Below are 27,591 nucleotides of genomic sequence, written 5' to 3' on the forward strand. Positions count from 1 at the left end.
GTGCTGGTTATGCAGTAGCCTAGAAACCACAAAACATTTCTGCATTCATGGAACTGAATGTTTTTAATTTATCTTTCTTTCTGCACATACCTTCCCTGCTCCCATGCCACCCTTTGCCAGAATCATTTTTTTTAAAAAAATATAGATGTATTACATCACTTTTGTATTTATAATCACCATAGCTGTGCACGCAAAGCACTCCAGTCCAGCCTCTCCTTGCATCTCTCCCTATAACCCAGTGTCAAGCTTTCCATTCTTCAAACATAACATTTACTTTTATACCATGGTGATTTTGTCAGACTGTACCCTGAGCCTCTAATGCCTTCATACTGATTTCCCATCAAATAAAATTCTCCCCAATTTATTGCTGTGCTGTTGAAATGCCCCTTAAACCTTCTAATACTTTTTAATACTTTCAATAGTCCATCTTAATTTCTGAAGAATTTTGCTTGAAACATATCATTAAAGTTTTAATTCATTTTTCCTGGAATAAGATGTCCACATGTCTGGGGGGGTTTGTTTTTTAATTTTGTTTTTTCTTTTCTTGTGGGTGGGAACTACTTGAGGACATGCAGGGGAGGTTTCTATTTTGTTTCTGGCCACACACTGTTTTACATGTGTTAAGCATTTAAATGTTTAGAGGGAAAATAAATTTGCAGCCAGAAAATATTTAAGATTCACATGAGACTTTTCATGATAAAATCAGCTGCTTCATTAAATTCTCAAGATTTTATTTCAGAGGTCCTCATATTATTAAGAGTTGCACAGGTTAGAATGTCCATTGCTCTCTGTAGAGAGCAAAGGATGTATTACGAACACAGGTGCTATTTATATGTTTTTCATGAACTACCTTGGAGACTATATCTCGTTACATGGGCATACTATTATCAGAAATGCTTAGGAAAATCTCACATTTTATATCCTGTCTTTATAACTTACCATTGCTTCTATGTATGACCATATAGTACTGTAACCCTGAGCCAGGCAAACCTTTACTTTAAAAATGCTTTAAGAAAGAAATATTGCTTCCAAGCTTAGGAACAGTGCAGGATTTATGGCTTTGTTATAAACTTCTGAGAAACAGAATTGGGAAGCCTTGACACTCTTTTTACTTTACAGAGAAGCTGGCATACATCACCATAAAAAAAACAAACATGCAACTGCCATCCATATAACAAAGGATAAAAATGAATTTAAAAATAATATAAACCTAAAACTGCAAGGTATTAATTTTCCGTTCACTTTAGAAGAGTTAACTGTGAAAACATATGAATTCACTATCAAATTTTTATGTTCCAGAGGACACTTCTAAATCATACATTTTTATGTGGAACAATGGAATGAACTATCTCTGTACATCCTAATTAACAAGATTCACTTCAAAGGTCTGTGTGAAGAGAAGTTATGTTTCTTTATAATACCTAGACCAAAATTACTTGTTATACACTTTCCTCATGTTGATTACTTACACAGTTCAGAAAGATAAAATATTCTAAAGAATGAAAACACACATCTCACAAATAGAGGAAAGCTCTCTGTGACAAGACAGTTACTAATTGCCTTATTACATAATTATTTTCCTTCAGAATAGACTATTTGAGTGCATACTCTCTTGATATCATCTTATATACAAATATGCCATTAGGGAATTTAAAAGGGATGTTTTTTAAACTTTAAAGAATTGATTGTTTTCAAACACTTTAGTAAGTCCTCATTTACATCCAAACAATTGTTAGGCTGTACTTTATTGACTGAGTTCCATTTACTTTATTTTCAGAAAGTAAGAAAGCTGTGATAGTAAAAAGCTTAAGAAGTTCAAACATTAGTGATATAGAACAATCTCCCCCTATTATTTTCTAAATTAATGAATTTTTCTTGTATTTTCTCTGTTTCTATACTTGAACTTAAAGAAAATCTTGCTTTGTGATGCATACAATTCAAAGAAGCTGTCCAAATTTTGATGGTCTTAAAGTCATAGGAGAAGAATAACTTGTGTTTTCCCCAGGTAATTGTTGATAAATTTAAATTATATTCTAGGGGAGGAAGAGAGTTAAAAAGAAAGATAAGAAGATCTGACCAAAATACGGATAATAGTTGAGAAGAGTTTCCAGAATGCAATAGGAAAAGTATATAAAAAGAGTACTTGAATAAGAGTGTAATAGTTCAAATTCTCAGAGCCACACTAATGATAATGTCATTGTATCATCATCTTAAATAATACCTGAATAGAACTGAGAATGATAAATACTTTCAAAGAAATAAAAGGCAGGATAATGGTATAATCTTCTGAATTGGAGTAACTTTGAAGCATATTTATAAGATCACGTGCCATGAACTGATATTCACATTTCCATATTGTATAAAATATAAATCCTTAAAGGCAACATTTTCTCTACTGCACCTTCAAAAGTACAACTGTTTATGCCATTAGAGTTCAGAGTAGTTACTTAAAGAGAAAATCTCTGTAGCTTGCAATTTTTGACTATTGGATTAAACAAGCATCTATAGTATCCTTGTGTCTGCTTTATGTGTATCTTAAAATAGCTCCACCTTCCTCTTGAAAGAAAAGGGACTTAATTATTACTATATACATTCTCTTGAATCCAAGGGAGCCCCATTCTTCAACAATCTGCTCAGCAGACTTAGAAAACAAATAGAAAAGCTATATATTATTCAACACATTTTGGCAGCACACTAAAGCCCTTACAGAAAATGATAAATGATCAGGTATCTCCCTTGAACCTTACCTGGTTTACTCTTTTTAAAAATCCAACCCTTGCCGTCCACCACACAAAGCTCTTGGCCACTGGGTGAAATCCAAACTGAGTAGTTGATCATGATAATTCCAACATGTCATGGGCAACAGCATCTCTCAGAGTCCCACAAGCCAAATGCTTGAAACGAACCTGAAACAAACAAGATGTTTCTTCATTTTAATTGAAAAATAGTGAACCATGTCCTAGGTCCAGGAGGCATCACAACTTAATCAATAAGGGAATCAGAAAGGAGTGTGTGAGGGGCTATAAATGCCTCTCAAGATGCTCATAAACATAAAAACTGGAAGACTGAAGTTTGTGTGCTACAGAAGGTGTTTTTGCAGAATGCATGCTCTTCTTCATGTTATTATTGATTCACTTAACCTGGCAGTATTAAAAATAATTACTGATATTAAAATTCACACATATTAAAGTGTGTACTATTTCTCTGCCTTCACGTAGGTAACCACTCGGGGTAGGGGTACTCAGAGTACTTTTCTGACTCTGCCCATAATATTCTCAGGGTAACTGGCAATTAGATAAAACAAGGCAAAACCCATTAGCTGCTAGAACAAAATCTACATGACAGTATGGATCAAGGACAGTTTCCTTTGTTAGTTCTGACATTTAAGTCAACGTCAACATTCCTGGTGTAAATATTTGGTCATCTCTGTAGGATAACGTGTGAGAAACACCTCTGAGGGAAATAAATGGGGTGTTGCAAATTCAGCAGCCACCATTATTCATATCAACATACAGACTACAAGACAGAAACCAACATGAATACATAGTAGCCAGGGTCTATACACAAAGGGATGACCAGAGCCCAAGAAAGTAATTAGATAAGTAATTTGGGGCAATCTACCACATATTTACTGATTCAATTCCTTATGTTCATGAGTTAATATGGTGTTTAAATTTAGTGTATTTGACTTCCATTCTCACAGAAAAACTCTATGTATAATCAACAACTCTTACCGCACTGATGCCTGCCACATAAATAACTCTGTTCAATAGAAATTTAGGAAGATACTAATGAACAGAATTGCTTATTGGTCTTCCCAGGTTAGCTTTTAATAACTATTATTAGTTTCTTTTCTCAGCTACAACAACCATATTTAGTAATGCATATACAAAATGAAATTTATTATTATTACTTTCTAAATAGTGCACAGAAAGGGCTGAGATGTTATTCTAAGTCCACAGAGGGACTCATGTGAGTGATTGTGTTCTGTAGCTTCATGGACACAGGTGCAAAAACTGATTTTTAACAAGCTACAAAATGATAAATCCTCATGCACCTGTGATTAGAGCTTCAAGTATTCCCAGAAGTTGGTGTGAAGACTTTGTTAAAAGGCACAGCAGTGATATATCCTATTGTGCCATTTCAGCAAGAATGGTAAGATGGAAAAGGGTTGAAGTTGAACATATACCTTGGACTAGAATGTAGCACTTCAAAATAAGCCTTAAAAAAAAAGAGATGTGTATCATCTGGACCCTAAATGACCATGCTGCAATTTAACAGGAGTGTTATGTTGATGCTATCAGGTACCCATAAATGCCCACACACTCAGACATGTACACATGACTAAAATTTTCTCATCTGATGATCCAAGATCTGGTATTTATTAACCTAAAACTCTAGTCAACTTTTAGATGCAAACTGTTTTCACTGGAGTCAAACACTTTCCTACACCTTATCTTCTTTGAAGATACTCTGAAAATTATCAAATCAATTATCTTATAAAACAAACCTGTTTTCATGAGTGGTAATGCTTTTTCAGTCTTTTGGCAGCCATGCAAGATATTGGGAAAAGCCATATACTAGTGGACCAGATGACAGGGAAGTGTTTATAGACATAATTCCCAAGGTCCAAAACTGGCTTTGAAGTGAGGAATTTTTGAAAGCTACTTGCTGTGGCAGCACCCATCTGTGACCTAGTGCCACTTCTCATACTTTGGTTCTGCCACTTACAATAAAAAAGTGAAAATGTCAGAATAGCTACTTGCTTTATAAAATGGCTTTATTTCATTTTACAGAAATGATGCTATTAATCCCTTCTCAGAAGGGGTAGTTTTTGTGTGTTTTCTTTTTCAGTAGTGATGGTTTTCCAATGACCATTGATTATTTATTCATTAATCCAATTATCCATTCCGCAAATTCTCCATCATGCCAGACATGGGATTAGGTGCTACAGCTACAAAATGAAAAGACACATATTCTCCCTATGAAAAGATTACCAACCATTCTATTCTGATTTGTTAACATTTACTTGTAACCAAGAAAGGTAGCAATACTACATCAAATCAAAATAATTTAGATTTATAAACAATCTGCTATGTGACCAGAGCAGAGAATTTTATGAAGTCAGTGAGTATAGCACTAAAAGTCAAGGGAAAATCTACAATACAAATAATCAGTTTACACAGCTGATGCATGTGAGGTTTTTACAGTATATGATGGTTTTGTGTCACCCTTAAGTCTTGTTCCATAAGCTCATTTAGTTGAGTTAAAATGAATCAGAAAACCCAACAACTAAATTTTGATAGTAACATTTCTGGCATTCAACACAGAGTCACTGCCATCCAACTGCTGTGTATAAAGAATCACAATACACTCCTGTGTGATCCACATCACACCCAAGTTAACAGAGTTTTTTTTCTTTTTTTCCACGTTTGGGGGAGAGGAGCTATTGTCTTGTACAAGTTGTTTTACATGATTTTTGTATTATTATTCCATTTGTTTTCTCTCAGAGGACATATAAAAGTACCAATTCCATGACATTGGTTTGAAACTATACCTGAACACCAACTTTCATTATGAAAAAAAAATGCTTAAAATGATTTTTTCACTTCTCTTCAAATAAATTATGAATGAAAACAAAGGTAAGAATATTTTGATATTTTAATTATTATTAGAAATATTCTTAGAAATTAATGACTTTTACTAATATCAATATGGTTTCCAAAGATTTTAATCTTCTATTTTCTCATTTTATGATATTTTTTGAGCCTCTGCTATTAATGGGATGAGTAGTATGAACACAAGCTATGTTTTAAAATGCTATTCTTATTTTAGAGAAACTTTTATTATTTAAAAATGAATTCTGAGTGAACATATGTTATTGTATGTAAATTATACATCAATAAAGTTGATTTAGATGCTTTAAAATGAATTTTTGGCAATGTTCAAAGAAGTGTCAGTTAGGGACATGGTACACGGAAGCTATTGAAAAAATACTGTTATACATAAATTTAAAACAAAATGATAGCCAAATAAAATTTGAAAAAAGTGCAAGAAATTCAAACATGCACAAACCCTGTATTCTTGTTTTTTGTTCAGGCATTAAGTGCTCTGTGATTGAATTTTGGTATTCTTTGCCTTTCTTTATGCACACTACTACTACCCTTTTAGTTTATCTTATTGCTTTGAAGAAAGCTTTCCAAAGGATCCCCTCAGCACTTAAGGACTCAGTTTATAGGCTATTGATTTGTACTTGTTGACATGTTGCTCTTTGAACGTTATCTCAGAAATGTGCTTCGTCTTCCCCATGGAGGGATGTTGCAGGGCCCTCTGGGTAGCCGATAGAAGAGCACTCAGCATTATGTGAGCTCCATGCAGTTGTTAAATGACTCCTTAGTCTTGGTGCATTTTGCCAGCTTTTTATCTAAGTCATTCATTTTCCCCCTCAAACATCAAAAATATGATCATTAAGAATGTAGCTAAATTATCAATGATCAGTGTTGAGGCTTTTTGCCTTAGAAATTTCAAATTTGTCCCTTTTAATCAGTGATTTTTGGAAAAGGAGGGCACCATTATTTTTTATTCACAAAATTTTTGCTTCTAAATTATTTTTTTCTTCATTTACTTGGATAAAAAGTTCACAGATTCTTTCTCAGCCAACAGAGATCAGCAACAACCACCACCAACACTTCTAAGTGTCAGTTGTTATCTGTTTTTTATGGATTTCTCATTTAATTTTCTCAAAAACTATGTGAAGTATTACAATAATGCCCACTCTGTGGTTATATAAATAAGGATCAGAAAGTTTAAGTTACTGGCTCAAGGACATAGAGCTTTTGAAAAATAGAGCTGAGATTCCAATGGATAGTGCTGTACTGTCAATTAATAAATCCCTAGAGATCGATTTTAAAAGATTTTCTTAATTTACAGATGAAAAGCTTCATCTCAGGGAAGTAAAGTGACATATCAGAAGACGTTCTCAGTAAGGTCTGGATGAGTATGTAGACCCATGCTGCTGCCGTCTCTCCAACACACCACTCTCCAACCCAGCTTACTCAGCATGATGTCCAAACAACTTTATAGACTTCCAATTCACTTGATTTTAAAGAACCATGTTTGGTAGTTTTTATTTTAGAAAGAAGAACTAAAGCCAACAAACAAAACAACAGGATTTCTGAGTACACAATTTTAAATGAGTTTATTTTTTTTTGAAAGTAACAGATGATCTCTCTCTCAAGCCATTCTTTTCAATGAAAAAACACATAGACACAAGAAGACTGAGTTGATGACTGACAAGTGATAAAAATATAAATAGCACACTGGTGTTTTGCTGAGTCCTATTTTGTATGTTTAGCTACATTATTAGTAATCACAGGCTTGAAATAATCTTCCAAAATATTCATTTGCTATTATTTTCATTTCAGAACCCAGCAGGAAGCCCTTTGAGGGACATAAAACAAGATCTAGGGTAATTCTATCAATCGCTGAGAATCCAGTGCCTAATACTCAAACACAAACAATTCTCCATGTTTCCATTTTTACTCAAAGATGTCTAATTCTGAATTTTATTATGATCTAGAAACTTTGCCAATTAAAATAGGCCATATTCTTGTTTGCATTTTGTTAAAATGAGGCCTCAATTAGTCACATTCCCAAATTTTCCACAACCGAAATTTGCCTCCATCCTTTTTCCTTTTCTTCCCGAGTGCTCTCTCCCTTCTACCCTCCCTCACTTCCTCTTTCCTCCTTTTTTTCCTCCATTGTCTTTTTTTCTTCCTTCCATCCTCCCTTCTTTCCTCTCCTTTTTCAGCTTTTTCATTTCAACAAACATTTAAACATCTATTAAATTCCTTACAAAATGCTGGGCTCTGAGAACAAGACAAGTACAAAGACTCAGTTCCTGCCCAGGTGCTGCTGCTCATTGCCTAGTAGTGTGAACAGAGAAGTAAACTGATATATCATGGAAGAAGAGTAGGGATACAACCTGCATGGATTCTTTCAGAATATGTCAGCTTTGAGTAGAAAAATAGCTCATAATTTGATCTTGATTACCTTGGCTTGGACTGGTCAACTTACAAACAAAATTTAATCATCACCAGGCAGTTTCCAAATACCTCACATACTCTGAGTTTTCTGTGATTTAGAGGGAGATCTTTTAAATTCTTAAAGATTACAAACTGAAATGTCTCAGGGTCAGGTGTATCACTTAAATGTGAATTCAGCTTGTCTGACCATAATAAAGATTCAAACCATCAGCCAATGGTGAAGTGGAGAAAGCAAGCTTAGCCTAAGGACATTACAAATAATATTTGAAACACCATTTTGCCAGACAGAATACATTTGTGGACTGGTTTTGGTCCTTGGTCACCAGTTTTAGATCTTGCTTTATGATTATTGAGGAGTCACCCCCTCCTGCTGTCTAGATACAGTATTGGTCCTATTCCCCTGCCTTTTGGTAAAATCCATGGTAAATAAATATTTCTCCCTAAGAATTCTTTCTAGTGCAGGGGGTGGAGGGTACTCTCTCGATTAGTTTATCAAAATCACCAGTGTCATTAATAATGTGGATTCTTGGGCCAGGCACAGTGACTCACGCCTACAATCCTAGCACTCTGGGAGGCCAAGGTGGGATGATTGTTTGAGCTCAGGAGTTCGAGACCAGCCTGAGCAAGAGCGAGATGCCATCTCTACTAAAAATTAGAAAGAAATTAACCGGACAACTAAAAATATATAGAAAAAGTTAGCCGGGCATAGTGGTGCATGTATATAGTCCCAGCTACTCGGAAGGCTGAGGCAGTAGGATTGTTTGAGCCCAGGAGTTGGAGGTTGCAGTGAGCTAGGCTGATGCCACTGTACCCTAGCTGGGGTAACAGAGTGGACTCTGTCTCAAAAATAATAATAATAATGATGATGTGGGTTCTTAAGCCATGGCCCAGAATTAATGAATCACCAATTCTGAAATGAAATTGGGGATTCTGAAGATGACAGTTCTCTAGATTACAACAGATTTTCCTGCAATATGACCTAGCTTCACAAGCTTCCTCATTCCTGTACATATGCCTATTTTGTAAGGTGCAAATATCCTTCTGCTAAATTCTTTTTCTGCTTAAGAGAGCCTGCATCATTTTCTAATACTTACAACCAAAAATCCTGAGTAAGTTTTTCTTAAATAATTCAAACTTTTTTATTATATGTATGATTATATATAGTTATATACTTTTTCTGTCATAGAAGTATATAACTATATACATATATTTGTGTGTGTAGTTAATTGTGGTACAATTTACATAGAGTGAAACACATGACTTTAAGTATACAATTGGATGAGTTTTAAGAAATCTCTAAACCCCTGAAACCAACACTCCCATTAGGATATAGAATATTTCTACCACCCCAGAAAGCTCCCTCATACCCTTTCCTGTCAATATCCACCTCTCATGGGTACTACTCTGCTTTTAACAGATAAGTTTTGCCTGTTCTTTGACCTTATATAAATGCAATTATATAGTATGTACTCTTTTTGTTCTTTTCTGTCCCACACAATGTACTACTTTTGAGAGGCATGCATGTTGATGCATTTATCCACAGTTCATTTTTTAATTGATTCTTAGTCTTCCATCGTAGGAATATGCCATATTTTGTTTATCCATTCTCTTATTGATGGGCAATTGTCCTATTTCCACTGTGAGGCTATTATAGAGTTACTATGAACATTTTTTTATGTCTTTTTGTGGATGTATCTTTTCATTTCTCTTGGATAAATATCTACAAGTAAACTTGCTGGGTTTTAGTTTAGATCTATGTTTAGCTATATTAGAAAGTGAAAAACAATTCAAATAGAAAATATACTAGGATCAATCTAGGTGATTGATTCAAAGTAACATGGAATATGCCAAAGAGGACAAGAAAAAGGAAAGAAAAACATGAATAACAAAATTTGAATAGGGAAACCATAGCTGAAGTTACGATGCTTTACTTACGTAGCTAAAGTTACCAATAAAATGGAAAGTCTTTATCAGTTATTTTAGCAAATGTCTTCATTGTATTACGTATCATCATTCTAGGAAGAATGTTGGGGATGACTTCCAGATATGATGGATAGCTAGAACAACTTTACAATAGGGAGATGTTAACTTGAAACAGATTTGCTTTCTACATAGATACACACATAAATCCTTTAAAGTGGGAGCACCCTAATACTTGAAATCTAGTTCAAATGATATGAATTTGGCTGACACTTTTCTAGTTCTGAAACAAGTGGTCATTGGCATAAAGACCAAAATGGTATTCAAGCTGGTGTGTTAACGTGATCGCTGCTTTCCTATCCTACTTTTCCTGGCCATTTTGAGAACAACTACTAGAATTTCTTTTAATACGTTCTTTTATTTTTTACCTCACTAGGATTTATTCAATAGACAGAAAATTGTGTGAACTTTGAAAAAGCTGATTTTTTAAAAAATGAAAATGGAAGCTGTCATGTTAATCATTTATTTATTTATTTAAAAATATATTTACTGTGTTATTACTATATTCCAGGCACTGTGCCAGGTTCTGGGATAAAATGGTAAACAATACATACACACTATTCTAGGCCTTATAGAGCTTAAACATCTGTTAAGTAACTTTTATTGGGTTCTAAAATTTAAAAAAGCGCTTTAAATTTATTCATTTCTTACCACATTCCACAAATGTTTATACACACTACTTAAGTCTGGGGTTCTGTTCTATTACAACAGAGAACAAGACAAACAAGAGTCTTATAATACTTTCACGGAGTTTACTTTCCAGTAGAGGAAGGCAAATGGTAAAAAATATAAGATAATTACAGAAAGTAATATGTCCTATTGCAAATAAAAAAATATGGTAATGCAACATGCAGGACTGGAGAGGTACTCCAATAAATTGGGTTTTGAGGGAAGTTCTGACTGATGAGTGTTCATGTGCAAGATGGACATTTAGGTATTATTTATGACAATAAAAAATTAGAAGTAGACTAAATGGTCAAAAATTAGTTAACTTGTATTTGCCTTACTCTGTGCCAAAAATAACCATGAAACTAAAAAAAATAAATGAAGCAATAGTTTCAAGGCACTCAATGGGTAATACAGGCCAGTGATATTTGAGAGAAAGGAAACATATAAGGTAAACCCTGGATTATCCCACAATTGCCTGTCTTTTTGCCTTGGTGGCACTTATCTAATACAGAGGAGGCAGGTGGCACCCAAGGAGGATAGTGACACATTGATGCAAGGAGGTAGATATAGGAGCACCAGGACCCTGAAGCAACTGAAATGTACCAGGCAAGGTGCCTGAAGAGGATGGCACAGAGGAGGGACCCCTGAAGTTTTAAAGGGGATTAGCCATAACTCCTTGAGAAATAGGGCAATATTTTTATTTGAATAATAAGTAAAATATGAAACATCAAATTTCATAGGATACAGTTAAGTCAATGTTTAAAATTACATTTATAATTCTAAAAATTTGTATTAGAAGTTCTCAAATAAAAGATCAAGGTTTCTACCCTAAGAAACTAAAAAAAGATGAGCAAATTAAGCCCAAATAAAAAGTAAGAAAATAATAAAGATATGAGAAAGAATTAATGAGAGAACAAACAATAGAGAAAATTAACAAAGCCAAAAGTTGTTTCTTTGAAAAATAAAAATAAAATTGATAAATGTATAATAAAACATATAATAAAAACAGAAAATGAAAATTACAAATATCTGTAATAAAAGAAAGGATATAACTACAGACCTTAAAGACATTAAAAGGATAATAAGGGGATATTGTGAATAACTTTATGGCAATAAATTGATATGAACTGGACAGATTCCTTATAAAACACATTTTTAAATTCCTTAAAAAACCATACCACCACTAAGCAAATTGGTTATGTTTAATAAAGGAATTGAATTCATAATTAAGAAACCTTCCTACAAAGAAAACTCCAAACTCAGATAGTTTCAATAGTGAATGTTATCATTTAAAGAAGATATAACTCTATTCCTTCTCAAATTATTTTAAAAACTCAAAGAGGAAGAAACATTTCTCAACACATTTTACGAGTTCAAAATAAATCTGCCTTAGTATCAAAACCTAACAAATATATTTTAAGAAAAAAATATACACCAACATCTCTCATGAATGTAGATGTAAAATCAATGACATAATATCAGTAAATCAAATCTCACCATATATATATATATATATATATGTACATGGAGAGAGAGAGAGAGAGAGAGATACAGCATGGTTAAATGGGGTTTATCCCTGAAAAGAAACTTTGGTTTAATATTTGAAAATAATTCACCATGAGGTCTTCTCAATGCAGAAAAATCATTATCAGAATTTAACACTGTTTTATGATAAAAACTCTCAGCAAACTAGGAACAGAATAGGCCTTCCTCAATCAGATAAAGGGCATCCATTTAAAGTTAACATCATATTTAAGGGCACAGTGTTGAGCATTTTCCTCTAAGATTAGGGTAAGTCAAGTATGTTGCCTCTTACTGCTTCTATTCAATATCGTATTGGAGGTCCTAGTCAATTCAGTAATGCAAGTAAAAAAAAAAATCAAAGACATACAGATCAGAAAGGAAGAAGTAAAACTACACTATTCTCAGATGGCATGATCTCAGATGTAGAAAATAAAGAATCTTATGGACTTTACTGAACATAATAAGTAAACCTAGCAAGGTCATAGGATTCAATGTCAACATACAAAAAAATGAATTTTGTTTCCATTTACTAGCAACAAAGAATTAGAAAATAAAATTTTAAAAATACATTTATTATAGCACCATAAAACCATAAAATACTTTTTAAAAATTCATCAAAAGATGTGTGTAGTTGGCAAAATTCTAGCATAGATCCCAAGATATATTCCTCTTCATGTACATGCCCTACATGGTGCCCTCCTTTTCAGTGTGCAAGAGGCCTATGAATATGAGGGGATATCACATTCATGATTACTAATCAGTTAACATTGAGTTAAGTAAAAGGAAGATTATCCTGAGTGAGCCTGACCTAATCAGGTGAGCCTTTAAAAGAAGGTAAAACTTAAGAGAGGCGATCTCTTGCTGACTTTGAAGGCAGTCTCCATGATTTCCACAGTGTAAAAAAATAAATTCTGCCAACAGCCATGTAAACTTGAAAAAGGACTCTGAGATTCAGAAGAGATTTCAAACATGTCTTGAATTCAGCCTCATGAGACACCAAGCAGAGAACTTAGCTCTACTTTGCTTGGACTTCTGAATTAAAGAAACTGGTAAAATAATAAGTGACTATTATTTTAAGCCAGTAAATTTGTAGCAATTTGTTAAATATGAATAGAAAATTAATACAATTAAAACGTATCTATACTGAAAACAACAAAATAGTGCTGAGAAAAATTAAAGAGAACCTAAATAAATGGAGAGACATACCATGTCTATGGATTGGAAGATCAATTTTTTAAGATATTAAGACTTTTAAAGTTGATTTGTAAATTCAATTCAATACAATCATAATCCCAGCAGATTTACTTTTCTTTTAAATTTAAATTGTGAAGCTGATTCTACAACTTAATGGAAATGCAAAGGATGTAGAATAAACGAACAAAAATAAACTAAGAAGGATAAAATTAGAAGTGTTGACTTCAAAAATTCCTATAAAGCTAAGTAATTATGAGAGTAGGGCACTGACATAATGATAGACAAATACATCAATTTAAAACACTAGAAAATCCAGAAATGAATCCACACTTATATGCTCAATAACGTTAACAAATCATGTCTAATAAAAATGTAAAAATACAGACACACTTGAAATTCAGTTCATTGGTCACATGAGGGGCAGGAAGCAGTTGAAGGAAATCAGAAAGGATTGCAAGGAAAGATTCAGCATTATCTGTAAAGGTTTGTTTTTAACAACAAAAATAAAAACAAAAGATCTGAAGCAAGTATGACAAAATGCCAACATTGGTCAAACCTAAATGGTGGTGGCTACATGGGATATGCTTTACTACTTTCTACATTTTTATGTTTGTTTGAAATATTTTGTTTAAAAAATAACCTCCTCTATGACAAACCACTTTTACATTTTGAGTTCAAACAAATGACATACATTATGACTTTTTAAATATATTTGGGGGGCACCTATCTACTTAATTATGGCTCCTACATAAAAGGGAAAATGTAATTTCTATATAACTGATTATTAAAAAGGGTTATCTTCTCTATGAAATTCTAAGTCTTATCTGCATTTGTCATCCTACACAAAAGATCTGTATCCACATGTTATCAGCTGTTGATGACTGCTACCATACAGTAGTATTTAACATTCATCTCACAGGGAGAGATTAATCATTTCATTTCTGAACTTTTCAAAATTGACAAAGCACCTCTTTGTCAAGTATAGCTTTTACTTAGGTATAAATTCAGATCTCCAGTGCTGTGTGAAGCAACTTTATTTGTGGTAGGATCTCATGCACTGTAAGGACTTTTCAAACTCAGATATAATGATTGTAACTAACCAATCTGTAACCCAGACTGTCCATGTCTTCTGGGCCTCAAACCTTTACCTCTGACCAACTATGCTTCGTGTTACCTGGCTGTCAGGCAGGCAACTCAGCCTCAGGCAAATCACAATTAAACTAAATAACTCCCCGTAAAAAACCTCTCTCCTTCTTTCTACATTTTATTAGGTCAGTGAATAGTATCACCATCCACACAGACACAGAAACCAACAAAATAGGTTAAGACAAAAATGAAAGAAAATAAAAAAATACACACCAATGGAAGTTATCTTATATTCTTCCTCATCCTCATATCCAATCAGCACCAGGTCATGTTCATTCTAACTCTTAAAAGTCTGGAGAATTTATTCCTTTGTCTTTTGGACTGTTAATAAAACAACTTCCAAAATGATTTTCCAGCCTACAGTGCAGCCCCCATTAACTAATACTTCACACTTCAGTCAGAGAAATCTTTCTGAAATATAAATATGACCATCAGCGCCAACAGGATAAAATAAGAATTCCTTGACCATGACACAGTGCCCTTTATCTTAGGAAATGTGTATACTTTCATGGGCTTCCCATCTGCCAGTCCCCAGTCAGTTCCAAACATAACATGCGGTCTCTTGCTTATCTGCCCTTGATATGCTCTCTTTCCAGAGACTGCAATAAGTCTTGCAGAAGACTTGCCTTCTCTCATTTATCTGGCAAACCAGTCTTAGTTCTAGAGTCACATCTTTGGTTAAAGGTAAGGATTCCTGTAGTACCTCATCCTACTAAATTACCATGTTGACTGAATTATTTATAAAGGGGTCTAATCCCTCTGCCCCACAGTAGACTATAGGCCTCTGATATGAAGGATTCTGTGCAGCGTTCATCTTTAAAGTGGGCGCTGAGATTGGTACTACCTAGGTACACAATAATTTCTGAATGAGACAAAGAGTTAGAGCTATTGGGGGATGAGGAGAGGGAGAGAAATGGGTGTGAGAGAAAGAGAAATGTTTTCCCATACCCTTGCTAATGCTTGATATGATCAGCCTTTTAAATCTTACCTAATCTAATAGTTGTGTAATGGTATTTCTTCACATACTTCTTGGCCATTTGTATATTTTCTTTGGAGGAATGTCTATTCAGAGACTTTGCCCATTTTTAATATTGATTATTTATCTGCTTATAAGAGAACTCTTTGTAAGACCTCTTTATATATAGATACAAGTCTTTTATCAAATATATGAGTTGCAAATATTTTCTTCCATTCTGTGGGTCATCTGTCACTTTCTTGGGTGTCATAATTGATTTGTATCATAAATATATGGCTTTTCATTTCTCTCTGGCATTATATCTGGTAGATTTTAACAAGAGTGTTGCTTTATTTTGACATAATTTTAAATGAATTTTGTCATTCAACATACTTGTTCTTTCTAAGCTTTATGTCAATCATAGATTTGTTAAATAAGACATATATTTTGTATACTTACTGAATAAAATATAATCAAGGCAAAAAAAAAAAAATACCACCATGACATACCACCACACAACTATTAAAGTAGGTAAGATTTATTTATTTATTTTTTTTTTTGAGACAGAGTCTCACTCTGTTGCCCAGGCTAGAGTGAGTGCCGTGGCGTTAGCCTAGCTCACAGCAACCTCAAACTCCTGAGCTCAAGCGATCCTCCTGTCTCAGCCTCCCGAGTAGCTGGGACTACAGGCATGCGCCACCATGCCCGGCTAATTTTTTCTATATATATTTTTAGCTGTCCATATAATTTCTTTCTATTTTTAGTAGAGATGGGGTCTCGCTCTTGCTCAGGCTGGTCTCGAACTCCTGAGCTCAAACGATCCGCCCACCTCGGCCTCCCAGAGTGCTAGGATTACAGGCGTGAGCCACCGCGCCCGGCCCAAAGTAGGTAAGATTTAAAAGGCTGACCATATCAAGTGTTGGCAAGGGTATGGAGTAAACTAAACTCTTATACAATGCTAGCAGAAATGCAACATGGCACAACCATTTTGGAAAGTAGTTTGATGTTTCTTAAAAAGTTAAACAAACACCAATTATATGATCCAGCCATTTTAACTTCTAGATATTTACTCACAAGAAATGGAACATAGGTACATATAAAAAGTTGCACACAGCTGTTCCTAGCAACCCTTTTTGTGTTTTCCAAAAGCTGGAAACTATTCAAATATCCATTATCATGTGACTGGATAAACAAACAGTATTATATCCATGAAATGGACTTAATACCATTCAATAAAAATGAATGAATTATTGTCACACATGACACATCAATGAATCACCAAATAATTGTGTTGCATTAAAGAAGTCAGAAAATGCTAGAAAATAAAAATTCAAAATAAAATTATGGTTACAGAAAGCAGTTTAGTGTTTGCCTGAGGATGAGGAGATGAAGCAGGAAGGCAAAATTTAAAACACACAAAAGAAAACTTTTGAGGATTATAGATATGTTCATTATTTTGATTGCAATGATGGTTTCATGTGTGTATGCATGTATCAAAACATAAAAAATACACTTTAAATGTGTACAGTTTAGTGTATGTCAATTATAGCCCAACACAGCTGATTTAAAAAATTAGATGAGATGTAAGTATGAAGTTTCATCTGACAATCTCTTTGAAGATAAACCTCTTCTATCTGTAGTAATTGATAAAGAAAAGTTGTCCCAAATCTGGTCAGGGATAAAACTTTCTTGATTATAGAAAATCAATATCCTTCTTCTAGGAAGAAATATACAATGCTGATAAAATTCTCAAGCAATTTCTAATAAACTTCAACAATACTAAGCCTTCTTCTGAAATTAGCTAGCCACTCATTGGTTATTAATCAGGTGTCTATGTTCTTTAGATAGATATTTCTTTCTTTTCTTTTTTTTTTTTGGTATCCAAATGGCAATGATTATCTGGCAATCTTTTTACTTTGAAATTGTCTTTTCCAAGAAAAAATATTTCAACTGGTCAGTTTAGCCCTTTTTCTTACGAACTTTGAAATAAAACTTTGACATAAGTACATAACAAATTTACCTAAAGTTTTGGTTTTTAGATTGTGAAAATTTAAATAAAATGAAAGGGAGAGAAGGAGAAGAGTGATGGAGGGAAAGTGGTCTAAGAAAATGGGAAAATGATTAGTGAAACTTGAACGATTGAAATTTTGAGGAGCAAAAAAAAATCCCCCCAAAATGATAAACATTTAAAAAATAAAGTGGATGATTGTGAATTAAATTTTGAAATTAATTGTAACTTGCAGAACAGCCGAATAAGAGGATTTCAGTCATAAACATGAATATGCATATAGTATTACCGTGTAGTATTATGTTTTATTCTGCTTATGGGATTTATAGTATTTAAAAAATCATTAGGTTGGGTTCAGATAAGTCCCTTTCCCTTCTATCAAGAAGGTATTTCTGCCTTTACGTAAGACAGAGTACAATTACTATAATTCTGAGAAAACTTTCATAGTTTTATTAGCATATATCAATAGGGAATAAACTCACTAGTGGCTTATTGCAGTTGCTGTTTCCATTTGAAATAATCATTTATATTACTCTCATCCCATAGGAGATTTCACAGAAGAAATCACTCTGTGTTTTTACACTTAATCAGAGCTCTGCTGTGTCAGGAAAAAAGGAAAACTTGACCTTCTTGCTTTTAATGACCCAAAGAGAGTTATTTATTATGTTAAATGTCATGAAAATTCACAAAATACAAAGAATCTGAGGATGAGACAATATATCATCCCAACTTTCATACAAACTGATTAATAGTCCAGGTATCAAGCAAAATACCAGCAGAGAATAATCCTGACACCTGTTCCAACGACTGATGAAGAAACTATGCTGAATAAAAGTTTAATCACTGATTTCCTATTGCACAGCCAGTTTCTTAAAGACACCACATAATTATAAGTGAGAGGATTCATATCCTTGGCTAATATATAATTATATCTGGAAGCATAACTACTAAATTAGGAAATTGAATCATTTCAAAAGGATGCTTTCCACACACAAAACATTCAGGGAAATATTTAACAAGAGAGACTCTTAGCTCTTGTCTACACGTTCAAAATCTTAGGTACAATTTGGGAAAGTTTTAAAAGGTCCAGAAAAAGTGTTTTGGTACTTTGTGGAAGAATAATTCAGTCAAAAGGAGAGTATATAATATTTTGTGGAGAAGCTTTTGCTAAATTTCAACACAACAGGGTTCACTAAATTTTGGGAATACTTGAGTATGCCCATTTTTTCTTCTAGGATGATTCAAATTCCTTAAATTGTACGTGTACAGATTAGAGGAAATTGAAATCTTTCAATCATTGTCATCACTGTCTTTAAGATAGCCCATTCTTAGATCATTGGCAGAGAGACTGCATGCTCTCAGAATCAACCTCAAACAGATTTTATATCAAATTCTATTTTGAAGAAAGTTGCCTCTCAAATTCAAGATTTTTAAATGAAATCAGTGTCAAGTAATAAATTCTTTCCCTAATGCAAATTGGAACTGGGAGAATGTAAGACGTGCCAATGAATATTAACTAGAAGTCCTATCCACATAACCGGTCAGCTTGAAGGTATTTTGTATGTACATATGAATGGCTCCTGTTTGAAGAGGACCTTAAAATGTTGATAGACAGACTTCGGTGCTGAACACCTAGAGAATTTCAAACATTGTGGCCAGGGAGAACTGACTTTTGATCTTGTTAAGTCCTATAATACGATTGTGGCATGAAATACTATGCTTAAATACAGCTGGATCCATGGCTAGGGCAAACAAAAAGTTGGTCACTAAATCCCCAAATCTTTCAACTTGAAATTCAATACAAAGTTTTAGAAATCAGAGCCATTAAGTTTTAGAGCAGAAAAGAAACTTAACCATGTACTCTAACTCCTCCCTACCACCCATCTTCCATTCTTTTTTCAAGAAATAATTGAGTGCCTCTGTGTTCAAGGCACTGAATTTATTTTACAGATAAAGAAACTGACACCCAAAAAGTTAAAATGGTTTCCCCAAAGTACTTCGTCAGAGCTAGGCTTTTCTTTCCGATTATCACAAAATTAAGTTCTATAGTCCATTGCTCTTTGACTCCATTATGTTATTTCATATTAAAAATATGAATTTATGAAATTCAGTAGAAAACAATGGCAAAAATTAAAATATGAGACAATGTTAAGAGAATACTTTATTATATTCTAATAATTCTAAAGCAATCAGTGGCAATACAATCAGAGATAGATCAATAGAGCGACACATTCTTGTCTGATGTAGAGTGACTTTCAAAGGACATTTACATCCTAAACTTGTTCCTTGTGCCTCATCTTTATTTATGGGAGCTCTGTAACTGACAAGCTGTTTTTTTCCCAATGCAATATAAACTATTTTTATCAATTAAAAAATCATATTCATATTGCCTAGGTTTTAATAAAAAGAAGATGAGATGTTTAATTTAATGAGAGAGATTTAGAAAGCATTGGTTTCTAAACTTACTGATTTAGATAATCTCATCAATGTTAGCCAAGTAGAGTGTGACACTCCCCAGGGTACACAGGAGCACCCATCGTGGTTCATCAAGAAAATACCAGAACTTTATTTATGTTTTTTTATTTTGTCATTTCCTAATGTCTATTTTATGTATATTTACTAGAGTAAAAACTATTACTGTCACTTTCAAAGTACACAATTCTCTTTATAGGATATAATAAAAGTCTATGATTTGTGAAGATGCAGAGAAGTTTATGCGTTAAGGGCATAGGCTCCAGGGCCAGATTGTCTGAGTTTAAAGTACAAAGTGCTACTTATCACTTACCTGTGTGATTGTTTGGACAAATTTTTAAACCATTCTTTGCCTTAAGTTCCTCATCTGTTAATACAGATGATACTATAATAGTATTTCTCACTTTATAGGATTGGCATAAATTTTAAGTGAGCAAATATTAATATATATGAAGCACTTAGTACAGTACTGGACATATAATAAACACTCAATAAGTTAGTTATAAAAGAATGATTATTAAATGCACATTAATAAATATCTATATACAAACATATTTTGAAAATATAACCAAAACTTTTGTCACTTTTTAAGAGTATACAATGAAATACATGTGGAGAAGCAGAACAGATAAGGCAATATAGATTTATGTAAAAATGGAAGACTTAATATATATAAGCTATGTGTTAGAATTTGAGGGAATTTAAAATTAAGAAGACACTGGCTTTGTCTTTTAAGAGTTTAAAACATTGCAGGAGACAGAGAAGAGAGGCAAAAAAATGGAATCTAGAGAAATACATGTCTAATTTGAGAAACCGTGAAAACTTCTATAATACAAGTATAATTGCACAGGATAAGCAAAAAAGAAATAGATAATGTAAAATTGGGGTATATTAAGGTGTCAAGCAAGCAAGTCACAAGAGAGTAAGTGGTCTTTGGACTTGGACTAAAGGACAAATCACATTTATAAAACCAGTATATACAGAGTGCCTACTATATGCCAGGCACTATTCTCTATGCTAAGTACAATAATGAGACAAACAGAAGAGGTCAAGGAGACATTAACAAATACACACAAACTTAGTATATAAGAATTTAGAAAAGGTGCATACTTTATATTGAGAAGTCCAAGAAGGTCTTCCAGAAAAACATTTAACCTGACACCTGAATGACAAGTAAGAATTAGCATGGGGTCCCTTAAGTACTTTTATCTGCTAGCCATCCAGAGAATACAGAAGGTTCCCTCTCCCTTTTGCTTCCATTCATTGCCAAAACTCCCTTGCATTAATTGAGCACATACTATGTGCCAGACACTATGCTAATTATGCGACTTCACATACATCACAGCATACATCCCTCATGATAATTTTATGTTAAAGATGTTAACTCTCTTTTTTAGAGTTTTAGAGTTTAAGTTCCAAGAAATATATTCTTTTTCACTATAATTATGTATTCCAATTATTAAAAAAAAAGTTACACAAGCCAAAGTGAAATTCTGAACTCTGAAGGTTCAGTTCAACTGTTCTTGAAGCATGCGTTACAAAGGTGCACTCATTATGCGCTGCATTTTGTCACTATGAGTTCCAATAGATATTTTTCAGAAAAGGGAGGCATAATTATCTTGTTAGAATCAAAATTCTAAATTCATCTTATATTATTTACCTCAGTTTGGAAAGCTAGAAGAAAAATTTTTGATGAGGAGAATTTATTCCTAATTTGTGTCAAACAATAATGTCCTAAAAAGACAAATAAAAATCCTGTAAAAGTGACTAAAAATGTTTCTACCTTAGATTAAACATGTTGTTTTGTAACTTTATTAGTAAAACCTTTCAGATCATCATTAGAAGTAAAATATGTAAAATAGCTAAGGGTTCTATGGAACATAATTGAAACTTAAATAATGTGACATTAAAATTCTAACTGCCATTTCACGATTCCAAAAAACAGAATTTTTTAAAAGATATTTTCAACAAGCATTAATTCTATTTGTCTCCTCCTCCTTTTTGCTGTTCATATAAAAGTGGGTGATGGTAGAGATGAAATATTGTCTTAATTCATACACAGTACACACTGCTAGCTGTGTTAGAGGCTCCTAACTTTCAAAGGTTCCCAGTCTGCTAATTTAAGTCACACTTTTGTCTGCCACACAGAGTATGGGCCAACTTTTAGAGTGTCAGTAACGTAGTCCAGTCAAATGTAGTTCTTGCCTTTGTTGGAACTAAGCAAATCAAAACAAGAAGAGATGAAGAGGTAGTTTGAATGGTTATTCTCTCAGACATCTGTGCAGTGAGTCACATCAAAAGACCATCAGCAAGTAATACACATATGCTGCAGCCATACAAGAAACAACTGAGTTGAAACAGGTACCTGGCCCTTCATCCCACCAGGATTCCTATGTCCTTTCATGGCTCTTTGAGTTAATACCAGGCTACTATGGGACTAATTTGCTTCACAAATGGAACAACAATGACTCAAAGCACTTCTCCCCTCATAAACACCTAAGAAATGCAAAGGAAGAATTCTTTTAATTTCATTATTTCTATAAAATAGAAATAAATTGAGAGAGAACTCTATATTATAAATTAGCACTTGAAAAATTAGGTACAGATCATGAACATCAATTATATATACATTCCAATTTGCATTATTGGTTTATACATGAACATGTATCATATTGTTTTAGTCTCCATTTGAAAAGTAAATTAGTATTTGTAAAGTATGTATTATGTGTGTGTCTTAATGGAAGTCTCACAATAACGTTGGGAGTTGGAAATTATTTTTATTAAGTTCAAAGAGGTTAAATGAGATGCCCAAATTTACAGAACTTGTACCTGTCAGCAACAGAATGATACCTGTTTGACTGAAGCTAAATCTCATGCTTTTCCACAACTATAATCAAACTTGTCTGCTTAAACAACAAGCTCCAAAGGACAGACACCAATTGCTCTATTGACAATTGACAGGAATTCTGCCTGGCATTATTGGCCATGTGGGTGTTTAATAAGTAGGTGTGTCCTACAAAAGAGATGTCTGTATTGGAAAATATGAGGTCATAAAAAGTTACAATTGGAAATATTTGTTACTAAAAATTGTAATGATAATAAAACCATCATTTCTTGGGTGATTTCTCTACGCCGGGCACTGTACCAACCAAATACTTGACAAAACATTATTACATTTAATCCTCATAACAATAATTCTTATTGTTTCCCACTTTTTACAAGTTAAAAATTGAAGCTTAAAGCAGTTCAGCCACTGGCTACATTCACATGTTCAGTGAGTGGCAGAAGCAGCCTTAGAATCTAGGGCCGACTCAAAAGCCTGTTTCTTTAGCTAATAGTTTAAAACTTCTTATAGTCAGTGACAACTTACCCAATTCATTTATTAGGAATGATTAGAAAGGTAACTAACAGACAGAAGGGGAAGAAACATTTAAAGCAAGAGTCAAGAGTCACAGATGAACTCAAATTTAACATAACACAATGTGTAATGGAAAAGTTATGGTTTACGTATAGATTTCAAAAGAAATAGGGATGGCCACCTGCATTCCTTGACTCGTGGCCCTCCATTCTCAAAGCCAGCAATAAAAGGTCTAGTCCCTCTCATGCTTCAAATCTCACCTTTCTCTTTGCTACCCGGAAAAAAGGTCATTCTGTAACAAAGACACATGTACCCGAATGTTTATAGCAGCACAATTCACAATAGTAAAGATGTGGAAACAACCCAAATGCCCATCAATACATGATTGGATTAGTAAGCTGTGGTATATGTATACCATGGAATATTACTCAGCTATAAGAAATAATGAAGATACGACATCTCTATGGTTCTCCTGGAGAGAGTTGGAGCCCATTATATTAAGTGAAGTATCCCAAGAATGGAAAAACAAGCATCACATGTACTCACCAGAAAATTGGTTTCCCTGATCATCACCTAAATACACATCCGGGAACGATACCAATCGGATATCAGACTGAGGTGGGGGGTGGGGAAGGGGATGGGGGTATGCCTACATAATGAGTGCATTGCGCACCGTTTGGGGAATGGTCACGCTGGAAGGTGCTGACTCGGGAAGGGGGGGTGGGGAGGGGAGGGATATATACCTACATGGTGGGTGCAACGCGCACAACCTGGGGAACAGACACGCCTGGAGCTCTGACTTGGGGGGAAAGGCGGTACATGGGCAACGTGTGTAACCTGCAATTCTGTATCCCCCATAATAATAAGATGAAATAAAAAAAAAAGAATTTATATGGTTAGATTGGGCCCACTCAGATGACCCAGGATAATCTCTCCAGGTCAAGTTTTATAATCTTAATTGTATCTGCAAGGTTGCTTTTGCTATGTAAGGTAAAATATTCATAGGTTCCAGGGATTAGGGGTGGACATCCTTGAAGGATGGGGGGCATTATTATTCCTCCTACCACAATCTTTACTCAGCAGTATAAGGAAGTAGACTGTTAACACAAACAACATGAATGAATATCAAATTTACAATGCTAAATAAAAATGCTACATACTACATGATTCCTTTTGTATGACATTTCGAAAAGACAAAACTATAGAGACAGAAAACAGATCAGTGGTCTCCAGGCACTGAGTATGAGAGGCAGTGATTGACTACAAAGTAGCTTGAGGCAACTTATTGGGTGATGGAAATGTTTTCTATCTTTCTTGTGGTGGTGATTATACTGTATGCATTTGTTCAAATTCATAAAACTGAACTCTAAAAATAGTGAATTTGTTGTATATAAATTATATTGCAATAAACCTGATTTAAAATAAAAAGAAAAGAAAAAAATATTAGTGCTTCACTGAGTCACATCAAATTATAAGATACTAGAATTTTAGGACTAGAGGGAGATTTTATTGATACGATGGGAATACAAGGGCTGTCTGAAAAGTATCCAGGCATGTAATATGTTCTCATTATATTAACAATGGCTGGATACTTTCTGGACAGCTCTCATATATCTCTAATTTTCTGAGACTTTCCTGATTTCAAACATCCTGTCCCACTGCTCCTATGGAATTGCAGCAGTATCAGTACTTCAGTGGGCAAAATACTTCCTTGCACCCAAGAACAATTCCATCACATGTCAGTTGTTCCAGTTTTGCATTGGACACATATAGTCCTCATTCTCACATAGCCTATTCCCATATCATTTTAAAGGAGAAGAAGAAGCCAGGAAGATTAAGAAATTTGCTTGGGGTCACATATCTCATTAGTATGAGAGCCAGGAGTAGAATTCAGGTCTCCAAGCCCCAGTTCAATTCTCTATCACTGAACTGAAGGGTGCCTACAAATCTACGGGAAACTATAATTGCTTCTGTCAATCCCTATATTTTAAGCATTAATGAGACACCTGTGCAACCACACAAATTGTGAATGGTGCTGCAGTTAGCACACATAATTGGTGGCAATTTTAGTAGTTATATTTACTTTTCCAGATGTGTGCACTGCTCTTAGACCCTGGAAGAATAAAGTTATACAGCAGTAAACTTACTTATGAGTTAGTCAAACGACCAGATACCTTTAGGTTATAGCTTTACCAATGTGTTCTGGGGATGGGTTGGGGAAGGTAACTTTAGGCACGGACACAGAAATGGAAAAGGCAGAGGCCATACTATATTGCACAGTTTAATGAGGACAGCCACATCACTCTCTCCATGAATGGCAGCTTCATTACCTTCAAAGGATCTCTTCTCAAAGATGCAATAATAGAGGACTCTCAATCCAGACTGAGACTAGGGATTTGTTTACTTGCCAACTCCCTCGCACATCTGTTCCCCTTCTGTTTCTTTCTTGATGTTAAAAAGCCCTGTTTCATCATGGCAGGACACTGAAACCCAGGGAGCACTTTTAGCTAACTTCAAGTAACGAACAGATTCTTATAGCACAAAATTATAGTACGGTCTGATTGACAGCACTAATAATTGAATGCACTGTGTCTTGCAGCTGCCAACCCATGGCATTAAATAATAGCTCATTTAATCACATTTCTTAGGATGAATGGGTATAAGTTGCTTTAATTTTTGTTACTTTAAAATTTTTTAATATTAACAAACTCATGTATTTGCATTCATTCACACTCTTCTCCTACTCAAACTAAAACACTCACTTTGATTAAAGAAACACTCAACAAAGAGTTGAACACAAACTACTCCATGTGTTTGTCTTTAAATGTCTTGAGAAAATACCCAAACAAATTACCCACTGAAATTTAAGAATCAAGAAGCCAGACACCTGCTTGAGAAGTGAAACATTTGGCCAACATGTCATAATATGTTACAGAGATAATGCAACCCAGAAAGTTTAGCACACTATAGGTGCGGTAAACTGCCTGTAGTCAGGCAAAAACTATCTCAAAGATATACAAAAACTAGTTTGATGAAGAATGAAAGTTAAATAACCTAACCTCTAGCTCACCTCTACCATAAGTTATGGTGAGTCTACTATGTGCCAAGGAACTTATGTGCTCTACTAGTTAAGGCTCTTTGGTTGTAAGCAATTGAAATTATCACGAGAGAATGTACTGAAAATACATTAGGAGCTTTTCAACTCAAAGGGAAGAATGGAGAAGCAAATTTCAAAACAGGGAGGAGCTATGAATAAGTGCAGGAAGTAGAGACTACAGGACTTGTCCATTCAGTAAGAATGGAAGCACATGCTCAGCATATCTTAGGTCATGTTCTGGGTTGGGGAAAGGTCAGCACCCACCAAACTACATCCACCAATGAAGACATAATTTCCCAAAAGGAATTCTAGTTGTTGTTAGGATGCATGCTAGATGGAAAAAAAGCCAAGAATTTAAATCCGATGCATGGTCTTTCTCACATACACCAATGAGATTTATTTTGTAAATAACATTATCATAGTTCCAATAGCATTCCATGCTACTTAGAATAATCCAAATTACTCACCTCAATTTACTAAGCCTGCTCTCTAAATTTGTCTTACAGTATTTTTCTCTTCACACACTACACTTGAGACCACTGTGCTTTTTCCACTTCTTTAGACATACCAGCAATCCTGGTCTTGGGCCTCTGTACCAACTGTTTCATTTGCCTGGAATGTTTATCCTCCATTACATTTCATGGATGAATCTTATCATTCAGACATCGGCTCAAATGTCCCCTATCAGAAAGGTCTTCCCTGATCACCCAAGCCAGAATTAACCAGTGACTTTCTATCATATCATACTGTTTTTACTCTGCTTAAAAAAAAAATTGTCTGTTTCTCCCAACTAAAACATAAGATTCCATGTTAGTAGTAGTTAGTAGTAGTAAGCCTCTTTGCATACTCGATAGTTCCTAGACATACTAGGCACTCACTATATATGCAACTATATGTGATAGATACTTTTAAAATTAACCCTATATAATATGCATTATTATCTTTATTTTATAAAAGACACTGAATTTAATAAAAGTTAAGAAATTTGCATGTCATAAATTTATGTACAGCATAATTCAAAGTCAGATCTGTCTGAATCCAAGGCCAGGCTCTTAAACACTATCACATACTGATTCCCTAACATTACCTGTGTGACTTGGGGCAGATCACTGGACAGAAAAATTTTTTTCCAATTTTTAAGCA

The sequence above is a fragment of the Eulemur rufifrons genome, chromosome 7 (genome assembly GCF_041146395.1).
Source record: "Eulemur rufifrons isolate Redbay chromosome 7, OSU_ERuf_1, whole genome shotgun sequence".
NCBI classification, from domain to species: domain Eukaryota; kingdom Metazoa; phylum Chordata; class Mammalia; order Primates; family Lemuridae; genus Eulemur; species Eulemur rufifrons.